This window comes from Phyllobates terribilis, unplaced genomic scaffold (assembly GCF_046119375.1).
Source record: "Phyllobates terribilis strain yellow unplaced genomic scaffold, ASM4611937v1 Scaffold_4__5_contigs__length_816908805, whole genome shotgun sequence".
NCBI lineage: Eukaryota > Metazoa > Chordata > Amphibia > Anura > Dendrobatidae > Phyllobates > Phyllobates terribilis.
Window position 1 is genome coordinate 457,004,162 of NW_027362764.1, and position 17,893 is coordinate 457,022,054.

Sequence of the window (17,893 nt, forward strand, 5' to 3'; positions counted from 1 at the left end):
GGTACCGTCCCAATTTAGGGTCACCTTGCCGCTGGTGGGACGGCTTGTATACTTTTTTTGATCAAAAATAGTTCACTAAGTACCCTATATTTATTATGCAATTTTGCTTTACATTTATATATAATTTTGGTAGGGTATGAGATATATTTTTGTCTTGCTTCTTTTTTGCTAATGACGCAAACAAGGACTCCTGGTGGGAGAAACATTCTCTTTCCTGAATCCCACTAATTGGTTCAAGGGTCTAGGTGGGGGGCTCTCAGGGATTATACATGTATGCAATTATTATTATTCTGCTTGTTGATATATGTAGCCGTAAAAGCTGTATGTATGTTACACCTAAGTTACTCAGGTTTATATGTAAGGAAAACCGGGTCACAGAACCCCTGATTGTATACTATGGACCCCAGACAAGAAAACATCCATTGTTGTGATACAATTATAGGCGTTTAGGTAGGGAACTGAGGCGAAGCAGGTAGGAAAGTCCCGAGGACGCGACTAGCGCGCTCCTATATACCTACTGAGATGCCATAATTGGTCACAAAAGGGGGGAAATGTGAGAGAAAAGAATACATCTTGTTTGTCTGTGGTCTCCATTTTGTCTTCACTCTTATGTAATGGTCATCAGGTAACACTGAGGGGCAGTGAGGTTTCACATTACTGTTCACTCCCCTATGGTTACTATTGGTTCATAGGTCAGAGGGAACTATTCCTTTGTCTCTGACCCTATTTAAAGTGTCACATGTATTAATAAAGCAGAAGTCTTTTTCTAGTACACCATTATAAGGCTGTGCTGTACTGATTTCCCGAGCGCTCGTAAAACAAATCTTATTAATTTGGAGTTCGGAAGGCATAGAAAAGAGCGTATTTCGCTCACAATATGTTGCAGTAAATGTGGAATACGGTGGTTTCAAAATCTGTGCTGCCCAATAGTTCAAATATGTGATCACACACGAAGGTGAAGCGTGAATGCGGTTTATGTCAACGCGTTTCAAGGTTTTCAAACCTCTTCATCAGGACCAAACCACAATTATATGATACAGCTCAAAACGTGCGGAAATATATAAACAATGTATTCAAAAAAGGGGGCGCAGCAATGAACCTTTGTGGTCATATGTTACATTGTGGATGTTGGTATAATTCTGTAATTCTGAATATAATCTTGTATATGCATTATATACCAACATCCACAGTTTGTCACATTAAAAACTGTAAGGCTGTGTGCCCATTATGTGTTTTTCAAGCGTTTCCGCAGCGGCAATTCCGCTTCAGAAACGCTTAAAAAATGCTTGGTAGAAGGTCTGCCATGTTCCCCAATGATAAGCCGCATGTGGTGTGCACATGCTGCGGAAATTTCCGCTGCGGATTATCATTGCGGAAAAATCCGCAGCACTACTGATTATTTTGTGAAATCGTGGCGTTTTTGCCGCCATTGACTTGCATTGGACCGCATGACATCCGCATCACTGCATCTACAGATGCTGATACCATGCGGATTCAATGTGCGGATAGTACCCAGGTTTGGAGAAGAGGAGACTCTCCTCCGTACCCGGGTACCATAGTACCTGTAAAAAAAAAGAAAATAAAAAATATACATTATACTTACCTTCTGATGGCCCCCGGTCTCCATAGCGATGCGTCCTGGCTTGCTGGCAGCTCGCGATGGTCTAAAAAGGACCTGCCATGACGTCATTTAGTCATGTGACAGGTCACGCGACCGCTGATGTCGGCAAGCCAAGACCGCGAGATTTGCCGGCAAGCCAAGACGGATCGGATAAGGACACCGGGGGCCATCAGAAGGTAAGTATAATATTTATTTTTTACCATTCTTTTACGGTCACACTATATAAATCCATGCCGGTTGCCCCATGGTCCTCCACGCAGTATAATGAACTCCCCATGGTCCTCCACACAGTATAATGCGCTCCCCATGGTCCTCCACGCAGTATAATGCGCTCCCCATGGTCCTCCAAGCAGAATAATGAACTCCCCATGGTCCTCTACGTAGTATAATGTGCTCCCAATGGTCGTCCAAGCAGAATAATGCTCTCTCCATGGTCCTGCAGTATAATGCACTCCCTATGGTCCTCCACACAGTGTAATGCGCTCCCTATGGTCCTCCAGGCAGTATAATGCGCTCCCTATGGTCCTCCAGGCAGTATAATGCGCTCCCTATGGTCCTCCAGGCAGTATAATGCACTCCCCATGGTCCTCCACACAGTATAATGCACTCCCCATGGTCCGCCACACAGTTTAATCCACTCCCCATGGTCCTCCACACAGTATAATGTACTCCCCATGGTCTTCCACACAGTTTAATGCACTTCCCATGGTCCTCCACCCAGTTTAATGCACTCCCCATGGTCCTCCACACAGTATAATGCACCCCATGGTCCTCCACATAGTATAATGCACCCCATGGTCCTGTACGCAGTATAATGCAGCCCCCACCATGGGGTAAAATGCAGCCTGAGTCCTACAGTATTATCAGTACTCACTGATTTAAAAATAAATAAATACATACTTACCGCTCCAAGTTCTTCGCTCTCACCACCTCAGCAGGTGCCAGCTCCACTGTCAGACACAGCGTAGCTCGTCATCCTGTTGCGTCAGACGCAGAGGAGGAATTATGGGAGAGGGAGTGTCAAATAACGCTCCCTCCTCCATCATTGCTTCACCCAGGGCCGGTTCCAGGTCTTCGTGGGCCCTGGGCGAAAGAGTCTCAGTGGCCCCTTTAATTCATACATTCATGATGCACAAATACAGCGGAGTAATATAGGTATACAACACAGGGCCCAAGCTGTCCCCTCATCGTTCACATACACAAACATACACACACAGTACGCAGACATGCACACATACATTACGCAGACACGCACGTACACAAACAGATACATGTACATATTTTATGTTGGCAGGCAGAGTCCACAAAAGTTTTTTTTTGTGTCGCAAACATGACTAAGTACCCTATATTTATTATGCAATTTTGCTTTACATTTATATATAATTTTGGTAGGGTATGAGATATATTTTTGTCTTGCTTCTTTTTTGCTAATGACGCAAACAAGGACTCCTGGTGGGAGAAACATTCTCTTTCCTGAATCCCACTAATTGGTTCAAGGGTCTAGGTGGGGGGCTCTCAGGGATTATACATGTATGCAATTATTATTATTCTGCTTGTTGATATATGTAGCCGTAAAAGCTGTATGTATGTTACACCTAAGTTACTCAGGTTTATATGTAAGGAAAACCGGGTCACAGAACCCCTGATTGTATACTATGGACCCCAGACAAGAAAACATCCATTGTTGTGATACAATTATAGGCGTTTAGGTAGGGAACTGAGGCGAAGCAGGTAGGAAAGTCCCGAGGACGCGACTAGCGCGCTCCTATATACCTACTGAGATGCCATAATTGGTCACAAAAGGGGGGAAATGTGAGAGAAAAGAATACATCTTGTTTGTCTGTGGTCTCCATTTTGTCTTCACTCTTATGTAATGGTCATCAGGTAACACTGAGGGGCAGTGAGGTTTCACATTACTGTTCACTCCCCTATGGTTACTATTGGTTCATAGGTCAGAGGGAACTATTCCTTTGTCTCTGACCCTATTTAAAGTGTCACATGTATTAATAAAGCAGAAGTCTTTTTCTAGTACACCATTATAAGGCTGTGCTGTACTGATTTCCCGAGCGCTCGTAAAACAAATCTTATTAATTTGGAGTTCGGAAGGCATAGAAAAGAGCGTATTTCGCTCACAATATGTTGCAGTAAATGTGGAATACGGTGGTTTCAAAATCTGTGCTGCCCAATAGTTCAAATATGTGATCACACACGAAGGTGAAGCGTGAATGCGGTTTATGTCAACGCGTTTCAAGGTTTTCAAACCTCTTCATCAGGACCAAACCACAATTATATGATACAGCTCAAAACGTGCGGAAATATATAAACAATGTATTCAAAAAAGGGGGCGCAGCAATGAACCTTTGTGGTCATATGTTACATTGTGGATGTTGGTATAATTCTGTAATTCTGAATATAATCTTGTATATGCATTATATACCAACATCCACAGTTTGTCACATTAAAAACTGTAAGGCTGTGTGCCCATTATGTGTTTTTCAAGCGTTTCCGCAGCGGCAATTCCGCTTCAGAAACGCTTAAAAAATGCTTGGTAGAAGGTCTGCCATGTTCCCCAATGATAAGCCGCATGTGGTGTGCACATGCTGCGGAAATTTCCGCTGCGGATTATCATTGCGGAAAAATCCGCAGCACTACTGATTATTTTGTGAAATCGTGGCGTTTTTGCCGCCATTGACTTGCATTGGACCGCATGACATCCGCATCACTGCATCTACAGATGCTGATACCATGCGGATTCAATGTGCGGATAGTACCCAGGTTTGGAGAAGAGGAGACTCTCCTCCGTACCCGGGTACCATAGTACCTGTAAAAAAAAGAAAATAAAAAATATACATTATACTTACCTTCTGATGGCCCCCGGTCTCCATAGCGATGCGTCCTGGCTTGCTGGCAGCTCGCGATGGTCTAAAAAGGACCTGCCATGACGTCATTTAGTCATGTGACAGGTCACGCGACCGCTGATGTCGGCGGTTGCGTGACCCGTCACATGACTCAATGACGTCATGGCAGGTCCTTTAATCCACCGCGAGATTTGCCGGCAAGCCAAGACGGATCGGATAAGGACACCGGGGGCCATCAGAAGGTAAGTATAATATTTATTTTTTACCATTCTTTTACGGTCACACTATATAAATCCATGCCGGTTGCCCCATGGTCCTCCACGCAGTATAATGAACTCCCCATGGTCCTCCACACAGTATAATGCGCTCCCCATGGTCCTCCACGCAGTATAATGCGCTCCCCATGGTCCTCCAAGCAGAATAATGAACTCCCCATGGTCCTCTACGTAGTATAATGTGCTCCCAATGGTCGTCCAAGCAGAATAATGCTCTCTCCATGGTCCTGCAGTATAATGCACTCCCTATGGTCCTCCACACAGTGTAATGCGCTCCCTATGGTCCTCCAGGCAGTATAATGCGCTCCCTATGGTCCTCCAGGCAGTATAATGCGCTCCCTATGGTCCTCCAGGCAGTATAATGCACTCCCCATGGTCCTCCACACAGTATAATGCACTCCCCATGGTCCGCCACACAGTTTAATCCACTCCCCATGGTCCTCCACACAGTATAATGTACTCCCCATGGTCTTCCACACAGTTTAATGCACTTCCCATGGTCCTCCACCCAGTTTAATGCACTCCCCATGGTCCTCCACACAGTATAATGCACCCCATGGTCCTCCACATAGTATAATGCACCCCATGGTCCTGTACGCAGTATAATGCAGCCCCCACCATGGGGTAAAATGCAGCCTGAGTCCTACAGTATTATCAGTACTCACTGATTTAAAAATAAATAAATACATACTTACCGCTCCAAGTTCTTCGCTCTCACCACCTCAGCAGGTGCCAGCTCCACTGTCAGACACAGCGTAGCTCGTCATCCTGTTGCGTCAGACGCAGAGGAGGAATTATGGGAGAGGGAGTGTCAAATAACGCTCCCTCCTCCATCATTGCTTCACCCAGGGCCGGTTCCAGGTCTTCGTGGGCCCTGGGCGAAAGAGTCTCAGTGGCCCCTTTAATTCATACATTCATGATGCACAAATACAGCGGAGTAATATAGGTATACAACACAGGGCCCAAGCTGTCCCCTCATCGTTCACATACACAAACATACACACACAGTACGCAGACATGCACACATACATTACGCAGACACGCACGTACACAAACAGATACATGTACATATTTTATGTTGGCAGGCAGAGTCCACAAAAGTTTTTTTTTGTGTCGCAAACATGATACACTCTGCTATATGTCAGCTACTACTTTAGTGGTGGTGAACGTCGGCTGTTTTCAGAGTAAAAAAAATTATTTTTTGTCTTGCTAGGCAGAGTCCACTAAAGATTTTTTGTGTGTGGCCAACGTGATACACTCTGCTAAAAGCCACATACTATTTTAGGCCGGTTTCACACGTCCGCATATCCGAGTGTGTCACACATGTGGCAGCTGTGTGCCGCATCAGGATCACAAAGATGGCGCCTGGGATTCAGAGCTACTGTTAGTGCTATTCCCAAGCATCGGTACTGAACACTGCCCTCATCATGGTTCCCTGCCGGCGCTGCCTTCAGCACCAGCAGGGACCATGATGAGGGTAGTAGTAGCTTTCTCCCGGTATCCACCTGTGTAAAAATAAGAAAAAAATAATAAAATCTATATTCTCACCTCTCCTAGTTGTCCCCCGCTGTATCAATGCTCCTCACCATCAGCAGTCGCATGGAGCCATCGGGGGACACCTAGGAGAGGTGAGTATATGGATTTTATTATTTTATTCTCATTTTTACACAGGTGACAACGGGAACAAACACCACTACCCTCATCACTGTCCCTGCTGGTGCTGATCATAGCACCGGCAGGGAACCATGATGAGGGCTGTGTTCAGTACCGACGCTTGGGGACAGCGCTAACTGTAGCGCTGATTCCCAGGCGCTAGTACGTGTCACACGGATGACACATGAATGTCATCCGTGTGGTACATTTTGCGGAGTGTGTGTCCGCAAAAAAATGGACTTGTCTTTGTGTGGAGCACAGGGACACGTGATCAGTGAAAACACACTGAGGTGTGCACAGACCCATTCATTTGAATGGGTCTACATGTGTCAGTGTCTCCGGTACGTGTGGAAACTGTCACCACTCGTACCAGAGCCCTTAGTGGCGGTGAACCTCAGCTGTTTTCTGAGTAATAAAAAAAAGATTTTTTCTGTTGCTAGGCAAAAAAGTCCAAAAATATTTTTTTCTGTCGCAAACATGTTACACTCTGCTATAAGCCACCTAGTCCTTTTAGTGGCAGTGAAATTCAGCTGTATTCAGAGCTTATGCAGAGTAAAAAAAATCTATTTTTTGCTGTTCCTAACGTGATAAAGCAAACTAGATCTGAGTTTGAAATAGTTTGGAGAATATCTCGTATGTTATACAGGCGTCACCAAAATAAAAAAATACTTAGTTCGGTTCCTAACGTTATACAGCAGGGACCTCTCAGTTGGAAATAGTTTGGAGAATATCTCCTATGTTATACAGGCCTCATCCACACTAAAAAAATACTTTGTTCTGTTAGTAACGTTATACAGCAAGCTATATCTTACCTTGTCATTTAGTGCCTTTGAAATTCAGGTGTGTGCAGAGCTATTGCAGAGGAAAAAAATCGAATTTTGTTTTGCCAATAGCGTGCTCCTACCACAGTATCGGAGCAACATGAGTGGGAAAAAGAGAGGTTGTGGTGGAAGGCAGAATAGGCTTGGTGTTCAAGGTATACATGGGGTAGGTGGTAATGTTAGTGAAAGCACTTGTGAACTAACACCGTCATGTCCTATCCAAAGGCAACTGGCAACTTCTGTTACTGGACGGGCTACTCCACTTCCTTTCTTTGGCAGCCGCACAGCGATACGCCTTGTTGATAAGGGCCAGAAGGAGCAGGTGCTCCAGTGGGTGGCAAGCGCTGCTTCAAGTGGCCTCTCCTCTTTTTCCTCCACCTCAACATCACACACAGTACAGTCCACAGAGGTGGCTCCCCAATTACCCTTACTTCTCCCCGCGTCACAACTGTCCATGTGCCCAACTGACTGTAGCGAACCACAGGTAGGTGAGTCTGTAGAACTGTTCACCCATTCTATACCATGGGCATCAGAAGTGTACTTCAAATATTCACATAGTCAAGAAGAGGAGGAAAGCATCTGCACCAATGCCCAAAATTTTTTTAGGTTAGATTCAGGGCAGGACAGAGTATGGTCCGAGCAGGTTCCTGACCCTCATCACCAGATGTTATCCACTGGGGAGGGAGGTGATCCTGATGACACTCAGATACCTGAGGCTCATGCGGACTGTACTGTGCTGTCAGAGGAGAAGGGTCACTCTGAGGGCGAGAAATGGAATAACACATTGGATGATGACGAGGTTGAAGATCCTACTTGGTTTGAACCCAGAGTCACATAGCTGAGTAGCTCATCTGAGGAGGTGGAGGAGGAAGATGAGGAGGTTACCTTTCGCCCTATGGTGCAGACACGGAGTGATGCAAGCACGAGGAGCACTGCATCCCTAGCCACAACTGTGGCCAGCAGCGGTCGCGGGTCTGCAGCTCACAGCGGCGGCAAGGATTGCCTTTCCTGGGACTTTTTTGTCACTGCAAAGGATGAGCCAACTCACATTATCTGCAAACTTTGTGATAAAAAACTCAGTAGAGGGACAAAGTGCAATAATTTGACTACTACATGCATGAACGTTCACATGCATAAACATGCATTACACTGGGAATCTCACAGAGCTGAAATGCGGACCTCAACAACCATCAGCTGCCCCATCAACCACATCTGCTGCTTCTTCCTTTTCCTCTGTTACCGTGCCAAGCATTGGCATGCTGGTCTCCCACCGCAGAACTTCTGGTTCTCTACCTGCTCCAGTCAGGCTGAGTGAGAGCCCGTCAGCTGTAACGGAAGCGGACATGCCTGCTGTGTTTGTTTCACTGAGCACACCACATGTTACGGTGGATTGAGAAACATCTGCGCCTGCACCTCACTCACGGTCCAGCAGTTTGTCCGTTTCACCGTACTCTGCCCTCTCTCAGCACTGCAGCCAGCCCTCGGGCCTGCAGTTGTGGTCACATAAAAGATAGCTTTGTCATGTGTAGGATGAAACAAAGAGGTTGCACTCCATCTCAAATCTGTTGGCCACGGAAATGCTGCCTTTCCGCCTGGTAGATACAGACGGTTTGCGAAAGCTGATGGCCGTTGCAGTCCCCCAGTACCAGTTGCCAGTCGCCATTACTTCTCTAAGAAAGCTGTGCCTGTGCTCCACCAGCATATCACAGTCAACATCACCCATTCCTTGACTAAATCTATATCTGCCAGGGTGCATTTCACCACAGACACCTGGACGAGTAAGCTTGTCCAAGGGTGTTACATCTTGCTGACTGGGTACTGGGTGACTCTGGTGGCTGTGGGGGTAGGCAGGGAAGGGGCTGCTCCACAAATCTTGGAATTCCCAAGACTTACAGAACAAACCTCTGTATTTCACATTTCCTCCACTGCCTCTGCCTCCCCCACCTCCTTTAGGGCCTCCACCTGCGCAATCAACCTCTGCCTTAACGAGACACATGTTCCAACGTGCAGAGCGAATCCACACCACCTCTGTATTGCGCAACCAGGGCTCACCACAATCAGGCACTCTTCAAATTAATACTTGGAGATCTTCGCCACTGTCCCGGCCTGGATGAGCTGCTTCAGAAAGTACGGAAGCTGTGTGCTCACTTCCGCCATTCCCAGCCCTCATGTCATCGACTTGCATCGATACAGAGGTCTTTCTCCATGCCAGTTAACAGGTTGATATGCGATGTGCCGACGCGGTGGAATTCCACTCTGCACATGTTGCAGCGACTGTTGCAGCAGCAACGAGCCCTGACCCAGTATGTCATGTTGTATAGCCTGGGACAATGCAGTACAGACGTGGGGCATATCATGTTTACGGATTGGGAACAGATTAAGGAACTTTGCACCCTTCTGCACAGTTTTGAAATGGCTACTAAACTAGTTAGCGCTGATGATGACGTCATCAGCATCACTATTCCGGTCATCTTCATGCTGGAGAAGACTTTGAATAGCGTGCGGCATGAGGTGGTTATACCAGAAGAAAAGGAGGATGCGGAGAGGAAAGGGATAAGAATGTCTCAAAGTTCCAAACTGTCTTCACACAGGCGGATGCTAAGTGACGGCGGCTTCCCTTGATCGAGGGGGTTTGGTGATACCAGACATACTGTTAGTGAAGGTGCAAGAGCCGAGGAACAAATGGAGGAGGAAGAGGTGATGGGCGAGCAACAGTCAGAAGATGAAGAGGATAATCATCCCCTCTCTGTTGAACGTGGTTGGCAGGAGGGGACGGAGGAAACAAGCATCAGTGTTACCCAGCCAACAATAGAGTCTGGCTTTGGATCACCTGGAAGAGCCTGACATATGAGTGCCTTCTTGCTGCACTATCTGCAACATGATCCCCGTATACTTAGGATTCAAAATAATGCTGATTATTGGATTGCCATTCTATTAGATCCACATTATAAGGTTAAATTTTGCCAGATGCTTCCAGCCCTGGAAAGGGACCCGCTAATGTTGGAGTATCGAAACAACCTTTTAAGCAACCTTAATAGAGCTTTTCCCCAAGATAGGAGTGAGGCACACAGTGTGCATTGCAGCTGTAGTCTTTCAACCTCAGGCACGTCAGTTCATCAATGGCAAAACATTAGCAGCAGCAGAGTAAGTGACTGAAGCAATTTCTGTGAGTCCTTTCACACATTTTTTTACAACAGCTGGTGCACAAGTCTGACACGTGGTGAACGACTGGAGAGGATGGTGCAGGAGTATCTAGAGCACAATATGAATACCATCAGGGAGGGTTTGGACCCTTTTCATTTCAGTCTTCAAAAATGGATGAATGGCCTGAGCTCGCCACTCACGTATTGGAGGTTTTATCATGCCCGGAAGCCAGCGTTCTCTCAGAACATGTCCTCTGCGCTGCTGGTTGTGTCCTGATGGATAAGCGCAACCGGCTGTCCCCTGAAAGTGTAGACCGCCTAACTTTCATCAAGATGAACAAGTCATGGAGCTCAAAGGACTTTTGCACCCCAATTGCAGACTCTACAGACTAGGCAATGTTGTAGTTTTTAGTGTGCTGCATTGATCTTGCGGAATTGCAGTCTGTGACATGGCTTGTGTGCCTGCTCTTGCTGCTGCTGCAGGTTTTAGGCCCTAATTTTTTGAAATGTGGAGAATACAGATTTGGTCTCTCAATCCATTGAGTTGGCTGTAGTGGAAGAGGTGTCATTCCTAATTCTACAATTTCTACCATACTCAAATTGATGCCACTTTGCTGGTGTTAGGCCCTATTTCAGGGAAATGTGAACACTCCAGGTTAGGTCTCCATCTCCTGGGTTGGCTGTAGTAGAAGAGGTGTCATTCCTAATTTTGCAATTTCTACTGTACTGAAATTGATGCCACTTTGCTCGTATCTGACAAGAATTTTTGGAAATGTGGGGAATCCTAATTGGGTCTCCATCTATTGAGTTGGCTGTAGTGGAAGAGGTGTTGTGCCCCATTATACTACTTATAGTTCTGTAAAATTTATGCCACTTTGGTGGTTCTAGGCCCAAATGTTATCAAATTGGAACACTCCTGATTGGGTCTCCATCTACTGGATTGGCTGTAGGGGAAGAGGTGTCGTTACTAATTCTACAATTTCTACTGTACTGAAATTGATGCCACTTTGTTGGTGTCTGCCACTAAGTTTTGGTAATGTGTGGAATCCTGATTGGGTCTCCATCTTTTGGGTTGGCTGTAGTGGAAGAGGTGTCGGTCCCCATTATACTATTTCTACTGTAGTGAAATTGGTGCCACTTCGGTGGTGTTAGGCCCTAATTTAGTGAAAAGTGAACATTCCTGATTGGGTCTCCATGTGCTGGGTTGGCTATTGTGGAAGAGGTTTTGGTCTCCTTTACAATAGTTATACTCTAGTGAAATTAATTTTTTTGTGCAGATATTGTTCTCCACGCAGGGGTACACAGATCTGATAAATAGTGATGAGCGAGCATACTCGCAAGTACTCGGCAATCCACCCATGTTTATTGGCTGAAAAACAGCACTTAAAGTGCTGGGTGGAGAATAGAGCATGGCAGACAAGTACCCGGATACTCGTACGAGTATCTTGTGTACCGTAATGTTCTAACTAGTGATGAGCGAAAGTGCTCACCACTACTCGGTACTCGTCTGAGCGTCATGGTGTCGACAAGCTCGGTGAATATTTCCGGCTTGCTCGGGCGGGAGCTCGGGTCCTCACCCTGCATGTTTGTCGCTCTTTAGTGAGCCAATGAACATGCAGGGATTGCTTGTCATGCACTGTAATGCCGTAGCCATGTTGGTTGTGGTATTACAGTGATTGGCTGGCCGCATAGCGTCATTGGGTCTATTTAAGACCCGGTGACGCTAGGCTCGTCACAGTCTACCCAGAAGCAGGCAGAGTACGGAGAGATGCTGCTGCATGAGGGAGAGATTTGCTTGTTTATTAGTTAGTATAGGTATTCCACAACATATCTATATATCCATCTGAACTAACAGTCCTTCTGAGGACTAATCCAGCTGCATATATTCAGTGGTGATAGCAGGAGTTAGGCAGGCAGGGTTTGTGACAGTGTATACAGCAGAAGAGGGTCCATTGCACGTTTTATCTGCTGCTGTTACAGATATTTGTAGACATAGCTCCAGATATCAGGGGCCAGGGCTAATATTTTTTTATCTTAATCCTGATTATTTGCTTAAAAAGCAATCCAGAGTACACCATTTTTCTGCTCCATTTGCTTTTTAGCACTGTAGAATACAGCCAGATCTTTTCCATATTACAGTGATAAAAATTCAGAAATTTGTAGTGAACGTGGAATATATTGGCCTCCATTTACAGTTTGTAGCAGTGTGTCAGTGAAGCTATTCACATGAGGTCGCTGTGAAGAATAGTAAACTACAGGGCTGCTATTTAAAACCGTGGGTGTCCATCAGACGTTTAACATAACTGCAGTCCAAATTCAGCTATTTCTGTTGTCCATTTACAGTTTGTAGCAGTGTGTCAGTGAAGCTGTTCACACTTGGCCGCTGTGAAGAATAGTAAACTACAGGGCCGCTATTTAAAACCATGGGTGTCCGTCAGACGTATCACATATAACTGCGGTCTAAATTCAGCCATTTCTGTCCTCCATTCACAGTTTGTAGCAGTGTGTCAGTGAAGCTATTCACATGAGGTCACTGCCAAGAATAGTAACCCACAGGGCCGCTATTTAAAACCATGGGTGTCCGTCAGACGTATCTCATGTAACTGTGGTCCAAATTCAGCCACTTCTGTCGTCCATTTACAGTTTGTAGCAGTGTGTCAGTTAAGCTATTCACACGCGGTTGCTGTGAAGAATAGTAAACCACAGGGCCGCTATTTAAAACTGTGGGTGTCCATCAGACGTATCACCACAGGCGGATTATAATGAGGGCAATCCGGGCGACCGCCCGGGGCCCCGAGCCTCCAGAGGGCCCGCGGCTCCGGGCGGGGTGTCTAATGCCAGATTGCCCTCATTATATGTGCGGGCCGCCGCGGCACATACCGGTAGCAGTGGCGGGAGGGGGGGCCCCGTACCGCTCCCCCAGCAGCGGGTGCCGCTACTTCTTCATCGGCCAGGCCAGCACTGCAGCAGTTAACTTCCCTGTGCTGGCCCGGCCGCATCACTGCTAGGAGACACGGCCCTGTGCGCGGCCGTGTCTCCTAGCTGATGGGCAGATGTCATTGTGTGATGTCTGTTTGTGTGATGTCTGTGTGTGTGTGTGTGTGTGTGTGTGGGCAGATGTCATTGTGTGATGTCTGTTTGTATGTGTGTGTGTGTGGACAGATGTCATTGTGTGATGTCTGTTTGTGTGATGTCTGTTTGTGTGTGTGTGTGTGGGCAGATGTCATTGTGTGATGTCTGTGTGTGTGTGTGGGGGCAGATGTCATTGTGTGATGTCTGTTTGTATGTGTGTGTGTGGGCAGATGTCATTGTGTGATGTCTGTTTGTGTGTGTGTGTGTGTGGGCAGATGTCATTGTGTGATGTCTGTTTGTATGTGCGTGTGTATGTGGGCAGATGTCATTGTGTGATGTCTGTTTGTGTGTGTGTGTGGGGGGGCAGATGTCATTGTGTGATGTCTGTATGTGTGTGGGGGGGGCAGATATCATTATGTGATGTCTGTTTGTGTGTGTGTGGGCAGATATGATTGTGTGATGTCTGTTTATATGTATTTTTGTGTTTCAAATGTGTTTATGCGTGTATGTATATGTCTGTACATGTTTGTGTGTGTGCGTGACTGCGTGCGGCCACCTGCTGAGTATAGTTGGCGCCGTGCGGCCTCCTGCTGTATCTGGGGGGGGCGCCGTGCGGCCCCCCACTGTGTATAGATGGCTACGTGCGGACCCCGCTGTGTATAGATGGCTACGTGCGGCCCCCCGCTGTGTATAGATGGCTACGTGCGGCCCCCCTCTGTGTATAGATGGCACCGTGCGGCCCCCACCGTGTATTGATGGCGCCGTGCGGCCCCCTGCTGTGTAGAGATGGTGCCGTGCGGCTCCCCGCTGTGTATAGATGGCTACGTGCGGCCTCCCGCTGAGTATAGATGGCGCTGTGCGGCCTCCTGCTGTCTCTGGGGGGGCGCCGTGCGGCCTCCCGCTGTGTATAGATGGCTACGTGCGGTCTCCCGCTAAATATAGATGGCGCTGTCCGGCCTCCTGCTGTCTCTGGGGGGGGCGCCATGCGGCCTCCCGCTGTGTATAGATGGCTACGTGCGGCCTCCCACTTAGTATAGATGGCGCTGTGCGGCCTCCTGCCGTCTCTGGGGGGGCGCCGTGCGGCCCCCCGCTGTGTATAGATGGCTACGTGCGGACCCCGCTGTGTATAGATGGCTACGTGCGGCCCCCTGCTGTGTATAGATGGCTACGTGCGGCCCCCCTCTGTGTATAGATGGCGCCGTGCTGTCCCCCACCGTGTATTGATGGCGCCGTGCGGCCCCCTGCTGTGTAGAGATGGCGCCGTGCGGCTCCCCGCTGTGTATAGATGGCTACGTGCGGCCTCCCGCTGAGTATAGATGGCGCTGTGCGGCCTCCTGCTGTCTCTGGGGGGGCGCCGTGCGGCCTCCCGCTGTGTATAGATGGCTACGTGCGGCCTCCCGCTGAGTATAGATGGTGCTGTGCGGCCTCCTGCTGTCTCTAGGGGGGGCCCCATGCGGCCTCCCGCTGTGTATAGATGGCTACGTGCGGCCTCCCGCTTAGTATAGATGGCGCTGTGCGGCCTCCTGCTGTCTCTGGGGGGGCGCCATGCGGCCTCCCGCTGTGTATAGATGGCTACGTGCGGCCTCCCGCTGAGTATAGATGGCGCTGTGCGGCCTCCTCCTGTCTCTGGGGGGGGCGCTGTGCGGCATCTATACTCAGCAGAAGGCCGCACGTAGCCATCTATACACGTATACTCAGCAGGAGGCCGCACGTAGCCATCTATACGGTGCCATCTATACACAGCGGGAGGCTGCACATAGCCATCTATACACAGCGGGAGGCTGCACGTAGCCATCTATACACAGTGGGAGGCCGCACGGCGCCATCTATACACAGCGGTAGGCCGCACGGCGCCATCTATACACAGCGGGAGGCCGCACGGCGCCAGCTATACACCGCAGGAGTCTCAGTGCTTTGCAAGAACAGTCAATAAATTCTGCTTGACTAATTCTGAGCACCATAAAGTCTGGTTCGCTTCTAACCTGCTGTCTTCATTTTCAGCTTGCTGAATTCTAACTCATTTACTGTCATTCGAGACGATGCCTTTGCTGGTCTCTTTCACCTTGAATACCTGTAAGTGCTCCACTTAATGTCATATTTTTGATTCTGTTCTTCTTCATCTTTTGGCATGTGCAATTGTATGAGCAAGTATTCATATGAATTTATGACCTACTTAAACCTTCGAGGACCTTAAATTTTATTCAATCAAATTTTTTTCCAGTTTAAAACTATGGGACCTATATGTGCCTTGGTCCTCAAAGGGTTTTTAAAGGGGCTGCAAACATAAATACGAAAAAAATAATTCAATTAGTGCTTTTTGTGTTCATTTAATTTTTATTTGAAGTCCATTTTTTTTATATACCTTGAAATTAAGCCCTACCCCATGGAATGAAGCCCTACCTACACGACATCTGAGAGCTACATGGATCCCGCTTGTGAGGTGCCTGTCCGTCACTGCTATTCAGTTTTAGGGTCCACTCACTAAGCCATATATTCTCTCATGCAAGAGAATAGGGCCAATTATGCTAATGACACTCGGCTCAAACTCTGTCAGAGCTTCAACTGAGTGTGATCCGATTCTCTCGCAGCACAGATATGGAGAAGATGGAGAAGTGTTCATCGGACTGCACTTGGATGACATCCGAGTGCAGTCCAATGTTTTACGTGCACCCATAGACTTGTATGGGTGCACATGGTCCGAATATCGAATGAGATTATTTTCTCATGCCGATAATCGCAGATCTGCACTGTCCCATAGTATAACATAGGGCCGAGTCCTATCCGATAAAACATCACATAGCATTCGGCCGTGTTATACGACAGTGTGAGCGAGCCCTTAGAGTCAAGGAATATTTACATGCAGATGATGATATTACTCTCCCAGTGTATATTTTTTTAGGCGAGTTCATAGTAAATGCTTTGCCTTTTTGACATGTGATCAACTAAAGAACAGGAAAGATTTAGGACCACCCCTATAGAAAAGTGTTGAATATACAGTCTAATGTGAATTAACAATGAAAAAAAGTTAATTTCACAAATGGCTTGTATTTTTTTTAATACAAACTTTTTTGTGTTTACAGCTCCTTTAAAGGGAATCTGTCATCAGGTTTTTGCCACCTAATCTGAGAGCAGCATAATGTAGGGTTAGAGGCACTGATTCCAGTAATGTGTCACTTACTGGGCTGCTTAGTGTTGTTTTGATAAAATCATTGATTTGTCAGAAGGTTATCACTAGATGACTAGTAAGTTCTGTAGGACCCCACCCCCATCACTGATCAGTAGATTTCTGTGTACACTGAGCATGGGCAGAAAGCTGTCAATCAGTGGTGTGGGTGGGGCTATACAGAGCGCAGCAGTCAGAGAGCTGCTAGATCTGCAGCAGATAAAACGGTGATTTTCTCAAAATGACAACAAGCAGCTGAAAAAGTGACACATCGCTGGAATCAGGGTATCTGCCCCTATATTGTGCTGCTCTCAGATGAGGCGGCACAATTAATATTGTGCCAAATTAATTTCCCGTGAACTATCACATGATCTATCACAGGGGATCATGTGACATGTCACGTGATAAATCAGGTGTGGGGGGGGGGGCCCGCGCCTTCTAAACTGCCCGGGGCCCTTGCTACTCTTAATCCACCCCTGCGTATCACATATAACTGCGGTCCAAATTCAGCCATTTCTGTCCTCCATTTACAGTTTGTAGCAGTGTGTCAGTGAAGCTATTTACTCGTGGTCGCTGTGAAGGATAGTAAACTACAGGGCCACTATTTAAAACCGTGGGTGTCCGTCAGACGTATCACATATAACTGTGGTACAAATCCAGCCATTTGTAGTGAACGTGGAAAATATTGTCCTCCAATTACCGTTTGTAGCAGTGTGTCAGTGTACACCATTTTACTGCTTCATTTGCCTGTTCGCAGAATACAGACAGATTTTTTTACTTTTATTCACATTACTGTATTGTGGAAGCAGAGGAACTTTTTTCAATGATCAGACGCACGTGATCCATATGACTGCCATAATAAAACAGAAATTTTGTGGAGCTTGCCAAATATTCCACTCCATTTAAAGTCAGCCAATTGAACCAATTGACACTTGGTAGTTGAAAAGTACCATACTATTAGGTGACTGCCTGAAACTGTGGCCATCAGACGTTATCCCAAATGAGTGCCCTAATAATCCAGCAATTTTTGTGAGCGTGTCAAATATTACACTCCACTTAACCCCTTTCTGGCCTGGGGCGTATTAGTACGCCCCAGGCCATCACCCACGGTTCAGTGAGGGCTCCAGCGGTGAGCCCGCACTGAACTGAGCACATGTCAGCTGATTATTACAGCTGACATGTGCCCGCAACAGCCGCGGGTGGAATCTCGATCCACCCGCGGCTGTTAACATGTTAAATGCTGCTGTCAATCAAGCGGTATTTAACAGCCCCGCGCCGGAAGCGCGT